The 15,143-nt window shown below is 37.0% G+C and overlaps 1 protein-coding gene across 4 annotated transcripts in view; it reads right to left on the bottom strand.

Moving 5' to 3' along the window:
- Positions 1 to 15,143, bottom strand: part of LOC123514669 — an 84,237-nt gene that overhangs the window by 3,028 nt on the left and 66,066 nt on the right. The window lies entirely within an intron of this gene.

A 15,143-nucleotide genomic window follows, 5' to 3' on the forward strand; every position in this document is an offset into this window, starting at 1 on the left:
GTGTAGCCCCTGTTCATCTAGCAGTGAGTAGGTACGGGATGTAAATCGAGAAGTTGTGACCTTGTTGTCCCGGTGTGTGGTGTGTGCCTGGTCTCAGGCCTATCCGAAGATCGGAAATAATGAGCTCTGAGCTCGTTCCGTAGGGTAATGTCTGGCTGTCTCGTCAGAGACTGCAGCAGATCAAACAGTGAAACACACACACACACACACACACACACATATATAGTGGAGACTCAATACTTGAACTTAATTAGTTCTAAATGGCTGTTCGAGTATTAAAAAGTTCGACTATTGATACCTATAAATCCAGTAATTTGTTCTAATCTTAGCAAAACCTCAAGTTTATAAAAATTTCAATGTACTTTTTCTTATCATTTTGATTTGTACACACAGTAAATGGAGGCTAGTGATGGATAACATAGAAGAGGAGGGGAGGAGGGGAGGAGGGAGGTCATCGGAGTCACCATCCATGAAAATGTCTAACTTTTCTCCTGTTGTGATTCCTGTAAATCCATTATACTAAAACTCATCCGTACCTACCCATAGGGCGTTGGCCATGTCTGCCGTGAGACTATGCCAAATCTCCAATAAAAACAAACTACTCACTGTCCTGTAATCATAGCATTATCAAAAAAACGTTCTCAGAACATTCAGAAACCTTAATTAAGTGGTAGATGATATAAATAATTGTCATATACAAAAATAAATCAAGCTAGTTCATATACATGGACGGTGATGTGTCATATCAGGTCAGGCGACATTGCCACTCACGACCCAGGTGGAAATTTCCAGGGAGGTTGGGGGGTGAGTCAGGTCGCCACGCACGTGTCACTTCGCTCCTCCTCTGGTCACCACCATGGAAGGAGCCCCTAAGATGTATTAGTCTAATACATCCTGGGACCCCCTGACGCTTCCCTGTCATACACTGTCTTGTGCAGCCAGACCAAGGAATTCATATTCTGCCTTAATAGATATTTCTTGCAAGAGAAAGCAAATCAGGCAACACTCTTACCTTTAACTCAAGCCTCAAGCAAGGAACCACTCAATATATTACTCTGTGTTTCTACTCGTATGTGCACTTATTTGACAAATATGTAAATTATTTGTCTCATTTTCATGTATATAACCAGAATCTTTATTGCATTTAATATACTGTATAGCTGCATAGGTATTTGGGTCTCTTCTGACTTCTTTTAGTGAAGTAGAGAACGATTATCACTCCGTTTTCTTTGAAGAAGGTACTGGTATAGCAGTGGCAACGTCGCACCCAAGAAGAGCCACACCTTGTGGGTAGCTACGGATGAGTTCTACTATAGTAGAGGGCTGTGGCTCACTAACCTTTGTACTCTCACCAGATTCCTTATTTTCATCCCTAATAAATCTCTTTGGTGCCACTTAAGTTTCTAAATGAAAAACTACAGATAGAATGTTGTTTTTCTCAAGACTGCACAGGACTAGGGATGTGCACCAGTAACCGGCATGCCAGATTACCGATATTATTGGTATTAAGGTATCAGAATGAGACAGTGACAATTGCAAGAAGGGACAGGACAGAGCCTTTGTATACAACCAAATGTTTGATGACCAGATATTTTCACAACTAATAAATAAGCCTTTGGTGTTAATGTAAGTTTAAAAATGAAAACCTACAGAGAATGTACAAGAATGTTATTCTGATGGCCATGGCAGTACAACTGGAAGAGGGAGGGGAAGGAGAGGCCAGGGAGCCTTTGTTTATAACTGCATGTGTTGGCGTTTGACTATCAGGTATTTTTTTCGAGTATTGAATTGAACTTTTGCGTTCGAGTAATTGAAAAGTTCGACTGTACAGACATTTGAGTACTGAGTCCACACATATATATATATATATATATATATATATATATATATATATATATATATATATATATATATATATATATATATACATACACACACACACACACACACAGGTATTTACAGATATTTCTCAATTTATGAGTGTTCTGATTATACAATTTTGAAAAGAAACAAGGTAAAAAATTTACTCATTTTTTCAAAGTACAGGCAACCCCCGTTTAACGAAGGGGTTACGTTCCTAAAAAACACTTCGTTAAGCGAAACTTCGTTAAGTGAACCGATTATAACAAGTTTATCCCCTGATTTGAACTTCCATTGAGAGTAAGCAAAGCGAGAGTGCATCATAGTACAGTAAAAGGTTTAATGAAAGTAAAAATTATGAAGTTAAACATTTAGATAGTTTAATTTAAGTCATTATAATGTACACTAATGTATGTAACTTTATAATGTTGATGATCTTAACTTTATGAAGGGAGGAAGAGTGAAACGGGAAAGACACTAACCGGCAACCTGTGGAATGTAAACAAAGTGCGCATCATGGTACTGCATACAAAACTTATGTACCACACTTCCACAAGGCTTTCCATTTTATCCATTGTAGAGTCATGAGTTCAGGTGGTTCTTTTAGCTTGCAAGGAAGATACGGTCTCACCAGCCTTCTTAATAGAGTCTACTGACTTGAAAATAGAGACAGTATAATATGGAGTCAAGATAGTGGCCAGCACTGCTATAGTTTTCTGGCCTCTCTCGTGTCTGTGAATAATATCTAGCTTCACCTGGAGAGTAAGAGACTTCCTGGTCTTCTTACGAACACTAGGCCAATTGCAGGGGATTTTGGTGGTAAGTTGAGCTAGGGAAGACAAGCTGCTGCTGACGCTGTTATGTTTTGACTGGGGAGTGAGTGTTGCACGTGTTGTCCACAAAAGGCTTGATCTTGATCTTGATCTTTATTCTATAGGTGTCCCAGGTTTTTTCCTGAGGCAGGCCTTAGTACCAGCAGCTTCTGGTGTATTCAAAAGCCTGTCAGCTTGCGTGATATGGTGGGGCTTTCAAATTTGGAACAAAATTACCTGGATAAAACTTCGTTAAAGCGAGTTTGGTGTTCGTTAAATGAGCAGATGGTAGTAAAATGAAACCTTCGTTGTAGCGAAATTTCGTTGTGTGAACCTTCGTTAAACGGGGGTTGCCTGTACAGGCAATCTCCACTTAACGAAAAAGCTGTTCGTTAAGTGAATTTTTGTTAAGCGAACCAATTATAAGTCTGACCTGACTTCAACTTCCATTGAGAGTAAACAAAGCGAGAGTGCATCATAGTACAGTGAAAGGTTTAATGAAAGTAAAAATTATGACGTTAAACATTTAGGCAGTTTAATTTAAGTCATTATAATGTACACTAATGTATGTATGTAAGTAACTTTATAATGTTGATGTTAAATTCATGAAAGGAGGGAGAGTGGAGCAGGAAATACACTAGCTGGGAACTTGAGCAAATTTAAACAAAGGGCGCATCATTGTACCGCATACAAAATTTATGTACCACATTTCCACAAGGCTTTCCATTTTATCCATAGCAGAGTCATGAGTTCAGGTGGTTCTTTTAGCTTGCAAGAAAGATACGGTCTCACCAGCCTTCTTAATAGAGTCTGCTGATTTGAAAATAGTAGAGACAGTAGATGGACTCAATCCATGGTGGCAAGCAATGCTATTAGTTTTCTCACCTCTCTCGTGTCTGTGAATAATATCCAGCTTCACTTCAAAAGTAAGAGACTTTCTATTCTTCGTAGCAATGCTAGGCGACATTGCAGGGCATTTTGGTGGCATGTTGAGCGAGGGAAGATGAGCTGCAGCTGATGCTGTTATTGTTTTGAACTAGGGGGAGTGAGTGGTGTGCGTTTTGTCCACGAGAGTTGCTGGTGTATTCAAAAGCCTGTTGGCTTGCGTGATACGGCAGGGCTTTCAAACTTGGAAAAAATTACCTGGATAAGGTTTTGTTAAAGCGAGTTTGATGTTTGTCAAACGAGCAGATGGTAGTAAAAGGAAACGTTTGTTGTAGCGAAATTTTGTTGAGTGAACCTTCGTTAAGAGGGGGTTGCCTGTACAGGCAACCCCCACTAACGATGGTTCACACAATGAAATTTCGCTACAACAAATGTTTCCTTTTACTACCATCTGCTCGTTTAACGAACACCAAACTCACTTTAACAAAATTTTATCCAGGTAATTTTTTCCAAGCTTGAAAGCTCCACCTTATCACGCAAGTTGATAGGCTCTTGAATACACCAGCGCCTCTCGTAGACAACACACGCACCACTCACTCCCCTAGTTCAAAACAATAACAGTGTCAGCGTCAGCAGCAGCTCGTCTTCCCTCGCTCTACATGCCATCAAAATGCCCTGCAATGTTGCCTAGTATTGCTAAGAAGACCAGGAAGTCTCTTACTCTCGAAATGAAGCTGGGTATTATTCACAGACATGAGAGAGGCGAGAAAACTAATAGCAATGCTTCCCACCATAGCTTGACTCTATCTACTGTCTACCATTTTCAAGTCAACAGACTCTATTAAGAATAAGAAGGCTGGTGAGACCATATCTTCCACCTGAATTCGTGACTCTGCAATAGATAAAATGGAAAGCCTTGTGGAAATGTGGGACATAAGTTTTGTATGCGGTACAATGATGCATCCTTTGTTTACATTTCACAGGTTGCCAGCTAGTGTAATTCCCACTCCACTCTCCCTCCCTTCATAAATTTAAGATCATCAACATCATAAAGTTACTTACATACATACATTAGTGTACATTATAATGACTAAGTCTTAAATTAAACTGCTTAAATGTTTAACTTCATAATTTTTACTTTCATTAAACCTTTCACTGTACTATGATGCACTCTCACTTTGTTTACTCTCAATGGAAGCTCAAGTCAAGGGTTAAACTTGTTATAATTTGTTCGCTTAACGAAAATTCGCTTAACGAAGTTTTTTTTAGGAACGTAACCCCTTCATTAATTAAGCGGGATTTTGCCTGTATTTTGTAATTACTATTCTAACTTGTGATATCTTGGGACAGATGTAATCCCATCTTCTGACACTGAAAATGAATGTAGGAACATGCTCATCCTCCAGAGATCTCTGATTCAAGACATCCTGGAAAATGAAACTTTCTCTTGTATTCCCTAGCCCTGGCACCATCATCTCTCACATCTGCCTAATCTACACAGTTCTAATAAGGGAAAATATTAATTTCCTAGTCATTCTTAAAGGGAGAAAAAAGTGCTTAACGAAAACTAATAAAAACTGTAAAAAACATTAGTTTAAAGAGAACAAAAACAAAAGAGCCTAAGAGAAAGAGAACAAAGAGATATGACGTGGGGAAGGCTGCGTTTACACCAAGTGAATCGAATCGATTCAATTCATGAAGAATCAACATGATTCATGAATCATGTTGATTTGCCACATTAGTTTCAATGTAACCATTTACACCAGGTGAATCAAGTCAATTCAAATCATGCTGAATCATGGTGATTCAGAATCAATAATTGGTTTCGACCCATGTTTTCTAAAAGAGACACCCCTGTGCTCACACATGCGTATCTCTTTTAGAACAGGCAAACAGATTTCAAATCCAGGTTTTCCTGTCATAAGAAACCACTCAAGAGAATTAGATCATGCTTTTAGGGAACGGGATTTCAAAATTTTGTATAAAGCCAGGACATTATCTGAATTGAGAATTGCTGAATCACTTTGCTTTTATTGATATAAACCTAATCTTAACAGTCAAGAATCATCCATCCAACTACCAGTGATTCCACAGAGTCTTACCCACGTCATATCTCTTTGTTCCTTTCTCTTAGGCTCTTTTGTTTTAATTTTTTCTTAAACTAATGTTTTTTTTTTTACAGTGTTTGTTAGTTTTTATAAAGAACTTTTCTTTCCCGCCTTTTAAGAATGACTAGAATTAAAATCTACCTTCATTAGAACTGTGTGGATAAGGCAGATGTGAGAGATGATGGTGCCACAGCTAAGGAATACAAGAGGAAATTTTGTTGTCCAATACCTCTTGTACCGGAGATCTCTGGTAGGTGAGCACGTTCCTACAATCACTCTCTGCACGTATTTTCAGTGTCTGAAGATGGAATTACGTTTGTCCAAAACATCACAAGAATTTAAACAGAAATGGTGATTTTACTGCGGCTTTTCTTCATCTTCTATGTTTTTATACTTTGGTGGATCTACACTCAATATATATATATATATATATATATATATATATATATATATATATATATATATATATATATATATACACAGTGGTATTTCGACATACAATTTTAATTCGTTCCGTGACGATCGTTGTATATAAAAAAAATCGTATATCAAATCAATTTTTCCCATAGAAATTAATGGAAATACAATTAATTCATTCTTGTGATATGAATTTACATCCCACCCCCCCAAAAAAAAATAATAACATGCTTTAAATACCAACCAAATATAGATTTAATATAAAAAAATACAATGTTTATTGTATGCATGATATAAATTAACTATATTGCCCAAAATAACAACTTGACCCGCAAAACTCGGGACACATCAATAGATGTTCATCACACAAGGCATGGGGCACGTCGATAGACGTTTTGGCTTTTTACGGCTATATTTTGGTTATTTTCTTCCCGTTTTCTTTGCTTGTGAGCTGGCAGCACTCATCAGGAGTAAACATATGCTCTACGTCACTGTGTCACCAACGATGAATGGTAGGAGCGATCGACAGTGATTTCATTGTGTCTGATTCTGCCACCTCTCCCGCGCGCCTTACTTCTATACCTTGGTTCTCTCGCAATGTTACTTTTGAATGAGAGTGATATCAGAACAGGAGAGAGAGAGAGAGAGAGAGAGAGAGAGAGAGAGAGAGAGAGAGAGAGAGAGAGAGAGAGAGAGAGAGAGAGAGAGAGAGAGAGAGAGAGAGAGAGAGAGAGAGAGAGAGAGAGAGAGAGAGAGAGATATGGGAGGGGATACAAGGGGCCCATTTTCTCTCGCTCTAGCCAAGGCCGCTGAACCTGATCGGACGCAAGGCCACGTAAACCGATGATACTAAATCCTTCAACCTGTGACATTTTGGTAACCATGACATCTAGAGACTTCTGGTTTTTTGCATTGCAAAGAAGAGTTGCTTGTGGGCAGAAAACCATTTCTACTCACTGGTTTATTGAATTTCTAAGTGTAATCAGTATGTGAATACAGGGTATTTTGTGTTTCTCGCCAAACTTTTACTTTTGGGACCCATGTTCAGAGGGTGTTGAGTTCACAAAACTTAAGAAAAAATACACACTGCTAAGAAGCACAGAGACATTCATGCACAAAGGATGAACAACGATACACAATGCGGGCTGAATGTTCGGGTTAGCCGGGTAGAAGAGCGATCGCTGCGCCACCTACCGATGGCTAATCGTATCTTAAAAATATCGTCGTATTTCAAGGCGTAAATTATATGAAATCTTTCGTTGTATATAAAAAAATTGTTATGTTAGGACGATCGTATGTCAAGTACCACTGTATATATATATATATATATATATATATATATATATATATATATATATATATATATATATATATATATATATATATATATATATATATATATATATATATATATATATATATATATATATATATATATATATATATATATATATATATATATATATATATATATATATAAAATATAAATAAAAAAAAAATAAATAAATAAATAAATAAATAAACACATGAATAAAATAAAAATATAAATAAGACATCAGTAAAAAAAAAAATAAATAAAAAATTAGCAGTTATGAAGAACATAGTATGAATAAATAAATATTTTCATTATCTTCTATAAGAACCAAATGGTGCACAGCTGTAAAACAAGGTCATGGTAGGTTAACATGTGAGAAATGTGTGTGTGTGTGTGTGTGTGTGTGTGTGTGTGTGTGTGTGTGTGTGTGTGTGTGTGTGTGTGTATTTACCTAGTTGTATTGTACAAGATTCAAGCAGGACTCCTAGTGTCTTGTCTCCATGTCTCCATTTATCCAATTTCTCTTTAAAGTGTGTGTGTCTGTGTGTGTGTGTGTATTTACCTAGTTTTACCAAGTTGTAGTTTTACAGGGCCTGGGCTTTACGCTCGTGTGGCCCATCTCCATATTTACACTTATCCAATTTTTCTTTAAAACTATGCACACTCGTTGCTAACACCACTTCTTCACTCAAACTGTTCCAAGTCTCAACACATCTTAGTGTGTGTGTGTGTGTGTGTGTGTGTGTGTGTGTGTGTGTGTGTGTGTGTGTGTGTGTAGGTGTGTGTGTGTGTGTGTGTGTGTGTGTGTGTGTGTGTGTGTGTGTGTGTGTGTGTGTGTGTGTGTGTGTGTGTGTGTGTGTGTGTGTGTGTGTGTGTGTGTGTGTGTGTGTGTGTGAAGGTGTGTGTGTGTGTGTGTGTGTGTGTGTGTGTGTGTGTGTGTGTGTGTGTGTGTGTGTGTGTGTGTGTGTGTGTGTGTGTGTGTGTGTGTGTGTGTGTGTGTGTGTGTGTGTGTGTGTGTGTGTGTGTGTGTGTGTGTGTGTGTGTGTATTTACCTAGTTGTATTGTACAGGGTTTGAGTGGGGCTCATAATGTCCTGTCTCCATTTATCTAATTTTTCCTTAAAGTTATGCACATATGTGCTGTAACAACTTCATTATTCAATGCATTCCACGTGTGTGTGTGTGTGTGTGTGTGTGTGTGTGTGTGTGTGTGTGTTTTACCTAGTTGTATATTACGGGGTTCGAGTGGGATTCATAGCGACCTGTCTCCATGTCTACTTCTATTCAACTTTTCCGTAAATTTATGCACACTTTCTGGTGCTACAATCTCTTCACTCAAGCCGTTCCAGATGTCCACCATCCTATGTGGAAAACTAAACTTTTTTTTAATGTTACTCAAACACTGACTTTTCATAATCTTGGAATGTCCTCTTGTTCATCTATCTCCATCCTCAGTCAGTGATACCAAGTCTTGTCTATCTTTCTTTTCCATACGGTTTACTATTTTATATAATATCATTATTAGATAATCTCTCTCCCATCTATTTTTTAAAGTTGGTAATTCCATTTCCTTCAGTCTTTCTTTGGATTCTTTTTAGTTTCCTGATGTCCTTCTGCATATGTGGTGACCACACCACACCTGCATATTCTAGTCTAGGTCCTATAGTAGTGGTTATGAACTTTTCATAATACTCTTACCATGTAATTGAAGGCCATCTTGATATTTCTTACTGTCTTGTACAAGTTTCCCTTGCTACTTGATGCCTCATTATCAGATACTTTGATTTTCTAAGTACAGTAAGTCCTCATTATACGGTACTTCTTTATCTGGTAAATTCACAGTTATGGTATTTGGAAATTACTACCCTCGATTCGATATACGGTAAGAAAAATTCAGATACAGTATCTGCTCATGTCATGCCTAAACCTGCTGATTTTTCTTTTCATGTTATTGCATCCAAACAGTGAGCAATTGTTCGGCATGTTTAGTTGTTTACAGCACTGTGGAGAGTTTGATGAACCCTCCAGCTAGCCCAGTGTCCACAAGCGATGTGTAAACAGCAGAAAACCTCAGGTGTCAGGCCAAAGTGCCCAAATGTCCTGCCAAAAGTCAGCTGTCAGTGAGCACTGAGCTGGGGTGGCGTGGGAAGTGTGATGTGGATGACGTCACAACAACAATCAGTCTTTCCACGTTTCCCAATGAACACAAGTTAAATCCTTACGTGTTTTTTTGTGGATATTCTCACAACGTACAGTGACACACCCATAATGGCCCCAAAACGTTCTGCAAACACTGCTGAAGTTGACAAGGCAAAGCGAAAGAGAAGTAGTCTGCCCACTCAGCGAAAGATGAGTAAGGGCTGAAATCCCTACTGTCCCTTAGCCTCGGGAGGGAAATCATCTGATAGAATACATGGAGAGTGAAGGGTAAATAAAAACATCTTGTTTATTTCTTTTGTGCAGTACATAAATTTTTTTTTTTTTATATATGACTATTTTAATGTATTTTAATATCTGTAGGGGTGATTTTTGACGTGCTGGAACACATTCCCAATTATTACATGTTATAATGGGTTCGGTATACAGTAGAGATGTACTGATGCATCGGTATCGGTATTGAAATCGGCGGTATCGGCCCATTTTTTGGGTATCGGTATCGGTATCGGCTTATTTTATACCGATACTTCCAATACCTAAAAAGAATTTACTACTTAGTGATATATTCGATATAAGATATTGATGATACCAAATTAATATAATACGGCGTATTAAGTATCCGTGGTGATTACCATATGTCATAGAATACTGCTTTCTGTGGTAATAAGCCACAACCTCTAAATTGGACGTGTATGGACGCGTATAGGCTGAACTACGGCATCCTGCCACACGATCGGTCAAGAGTCACCACACATTCTCACTGTCTCTCAGTCAGACGCTGCTCCTCCACCCACACAAAGTTCACACAGGTGAAAAGCTTATGTTTTTTAACTATAATCTAAGAAAGTCAAACTTCAGATATTGAGAATCTAACAAAATGATTTGGTGTATATATATATATATATATATATATATATATATATATATATATATATATATATATATATATATATATATATATATATATATATATATATATATATATATATATATATATATATATATATATATATATATATATATATATATATATATATATATATATATATATATATATATATATATATATATATATATATATATATATATATATATATATATATATATATATACACACACAGACAACCCCCGTTTAACGAAGGTTCACACAACGAAATTTCGCTACAATGAAGGTTTAATTTTACTACCATCTGCTCATTTAACGAATACCAAACTCGCTTTAACGAAGTTTTATCCAGGTAATTTTTTCCAAGTTTGAAAGCCCCGCCGTATCATGCAAGCCGACAAGCTTTTGAATACACTAGCAGCCGCAAATACTAAGGCCTGCCTCAGGAGATATCCTGGGACACCTGTAGAATCAAGATCAAGATCAAGCCTCTCGTGGACAACACGCACCACTCACTCCCATAACAGTGTCAGCAGCAGCTCGTCTTCACTCGCTCAACTTACCACCAAAACTCATTGCAATGTGGCCTAGCATTCCTAAGACCAGGAAGTCTCTTACTCTCGAAGTGAAGCTGGATATTATTCAGACACTAGAGAGGCGAGAAAACTATAGCATTGCTGGCCACCATCTTGACTCCATCTACTGTCTCTACTCTTTTCAAGTCAGCAGACTAATATTAAGAAGGCTGGTGAAACTGTATCTTCCTTGCAAGCTAAAAGAACCACCTGAACTCGTGACTCTACAATGGATAAAATGGAAAGCCTTGTGGAAATGTGGTACATAAGTTTTGTATGCGGTACAATGATGCGCCCTTTGTTTACATTTCACAGGTTGCCGGTTAGTATCTATCCCATTTCACTCTCCCTCCCTTCGTAAATTTAAGATCATCAACATTATAAAGCTACGTACATACATACATTAGTATACATTATAATGACTTAAATTAAATTTAACTGCCTAAATGTTAAACTTCATAATTTTTACTTTCATTAAACCTTTCACCGTACTATGATGCCCTCTCGCTTTGCTTACTCTCAGTGGAAGTTCAAGTCAGGGGTTTAAACTTGTTATAATCGGTTCGCTTAACGAAGTTTCGCTTATTAAATGTTTTTAGGAACGTAATTCGTTAAACGGGGTTATATATATATATATATATATATATATATATATATATATATATATATATATATATATATATATATATATATATATATATATATAGTTAGGCATTTTGCATTATTGTAAATAACAGCATATTCTTATTTGATTTATAATTAACAGTGCTAGTGCTAGCCTTTTCCAAGATATCATACTGGAATAGGTGGAAGCTCAAATTATATATGTATATTAATTTTAATGCAAGTTTAATTTTTGAGTTACTTGTGTTAACCTAAGGATGTAAAAATTCCATAACTAAGAAAGTAACGATTCTGTTTTGTAATCATGTGCATTGTGTATAATTTGTTGCATATTAATTATTTAAGATCATAGCAATACACTAGAAATTTAGAATAAACTAAACTTTTTTTCTATTTAATTGAAAAGATTAAGTGAAAGCTCATTTTTCTGAATTGGTCTACTAATGTCTAATGAATTAATATCAAAGGATGTCAGATTTAATTAAAGAGAAACATACACAACAAAATGAGTTTCTTTTGCTAATATTTTGTGTCTGTTTTACAATTTTAATAACTTTAAAAATATTTTTGATCACCAAAATATCGTCAATAAAATTAATAATGAAAATGCACAAGACCAAATGGTTGCTAAAGGAATAAGAAGTAAGAATTTAAAATAACTGACAAGAATCAGAAGACTGAGAAGATATTCATTCCAATTACTGAGTAATTTACCTTTGGAAATGGCTTCAAAACGTTCTCAGAAGGACTTACAGCATCCCCCAAAACAAAGCCTCCCATCTGATAACGCTCGCTGTCCACCAAGTCATCCTGGTGTCCAGTGCAGTAATCACTATAAGTAGTAGTATCGGTATTGGTGGTATCGGTATCGGTAGTAGTATCGGTATTGGCCTAATTAGGTGGTATCGGTATCGGTATCGGAATCGGCCAAAATTTTGGTATCGGTACATATCTAGTATACAGTAATTTCAATTTGCAGTAAGGTTTTCAGGAATGCATATGTACTGTATAACGAGGACTTACTGTATTATGAATTAAGTCCACTTGCTCATTATCTGTTGTCTGGGCTTGTGCATCCGATCATCAACCAATTACCAGAATGTAATCAAATGCACAGCAAAGATCAAGATCAACATCATAGTGCTACCTATGTGTGCAGGTGCCATTCATCAAAACTCATTCCCACTAGATCAGTGGTTCTTAACCTGGGGTACCTGTACCCCCAAGGGGTATGAAACTTTAAATCTAGGGGTACGAGACATGGTAGCCAGTGCAATAGCTGTTATAATTTGCATTCAATGAATCCTACTAACTGACACTTTTCATTTGAAATAAAAAAAAGTGCTTTTGTTCAGTAATTAAAAAATCTAATAATTTCTCAGCAAGGTTTTTATCACTAATCCTTTTCATATGTTTGTACAGTATTTATATTGGAGGGGGTATGAGGAATTTTTCTGAGATATCAAGAGTTACGGGCACTGGAAAAGGTTAAGAACCACTGCACCTGTATTTCCGAATTCCTACAACTTGTCTTATTCTAAGAGGGAGGTATCGAGGCATTTGCTCCCCAATCTTGGCTGATGCTTATCCATTTTTTTTTTAGAAAGCCAGCACTCGAGTGGGCCTTTTTTTTTTAAATCTTTTCTTTTTTTTGCCCTTGACTCCATCTACTGTCTCTACTATTCTATTTTCAAGTCAGCAGACTCTATTAACCCTTAAAGTACGGGGGGGTTGATTTACTTTCCGTCTGTTACAATGGGGAAAAATCACACCTGTCTATTTTAAAATGCTAAAAATATTTTTTCCTTAGAAAAAACATATTTGTGTTATTCTGAGTACAACGATGTAGTTTTTAACATGTTATGACTTCTGAGAGCAAAAGTTATTACATATAAAAAATTCATGGCAGAACCCGCTGCTAAGAAATACCCCCCAAGCTCTGATAACACCGCGCGTGCGCTCTCTCTCTCTCTCTCTCTCTCTCTCTTTTTGGGCATTTGAATTAGATGTAAAATCAGGAACTTTTACACTTTCATGTCAAGAAAATGCAAACTCAGATACATGAAATGATGTGTAAAACAGGAAAAGAAAAAGAAACCACATATTACAAGTATTGTGGATTTCTATAATAATTGGAATCTGGCAACTCTTATTAGCAATGGGATTCATGTGACTTGTCCGACAAGCACAGTCCTGTAGAGGCAACCAGGGGGGGCACACACCAGCGCATTGCTCGTGGGGAATAGGCTATGTGATGAGGTTTATGAACATCGCTGTGAGGGTTGGTCTGTCTTCCAGATCACTATCAGAATCACTACTGGAGTCTTCACTTTCTTCTGTCTCAATAAAAAAAAATCATTGTCCATTTTCATCACTGTCCTCAATGTCATTACCGAGTAACACTGACATAACATCACTCGGAGTACCGTTTCCTCCTTCTGGGTCATGGGGGTTGCCAGATGTAGCCTCCAAATGGGAAAAGATGACCTATTGTGAGGGAACATATGTCTCAAGGTTCAAGCAGGCGAGCGAGAAAAGATGCCCGATACCTCCACTTGCCCCAGGACCAATACTGAGGGAGAGAGATTCAAACGTTTAGCGCAGAAAAATCATAATTAAATGAACCATCCCTGGCTCTCCGCACGCGACGGTGCAATTGTACCGAAACGATCACCGTATGTTAAGGGTTAAGAAGGCTGGTGAGACCGTATCTTCCTTGCAAGCTAAAAGAACCACCTGAACTCGTGACTCTCCAATGGATAAAATGGAAAGCCTTGTGGAAATGTGGTACATAAGTTTTGTATGTGATACAATGATGCGTCCTTTGTTTACATTCCACAGGTTGCCGGTTAGTGTCTTTCCCGTTTCACTCTCCCTCCCTTCATGAATCTAAGATCATCAACATTATAAAGTTACGTACATACATACATTAGTGGACATTATAATGACTTAAATTAAACTGCCTAAATGTTTAACTTCATAATTTTTACTTTCATTAAACCTTTCACTGTACTATGATGCACTCTTGCTTTGTTTACTCTTAATGGAAATTTAAGTCAAGGGTTAAACTTGTTATAATTGGTTCGCTTAACGAAATTTCGCTTAACAAAGGGTCTTTTAGGAACATAACCCCTTCATTAAGCGGGGGTTGCCTGTAGATGTACGCATAATTAATGAACAGGATACTGTTTTTTTTTTAGCTTGTCTTTTGTTTGTCCTCTACAAGAACTGCCGATCAAAAGGCTTGGCTCTGGAGTGATCTCGAGCTACCTGTAGCATCAAGATCAAGATCAAAATCAATCTTTCAGTTGTGTTCAGTTGGCCAATATTTGTTTTGCTTAAATTCACATTTATTGTTCGGTATTTTGAGTGATAAAAGCGTGTTGTCTTCCAAGCAGCCTGTAACACCTAAAGCTGGTGAATTGAAGAATAAAAGACCACGGAAAAGCTTATCTTTAGAAAATAAGCTTGAAATTGTTAAGCGCCATAGGGGAGCCAATTTCAT

This window comes from Portunus trituberculatus, chromosome 38 (genome assembly GCF_017591435.1).
Source record: "Portunus trituberculatus isolate SZX2019 chromosome 38, ASM1759143v1, whole genome shotgun sequence".
NCBI lineage: Eukaryota > Metazoa > Arthropoda > Malacostraca > Decapoda > Portunidae > Portunus > Portunus trituberculatus.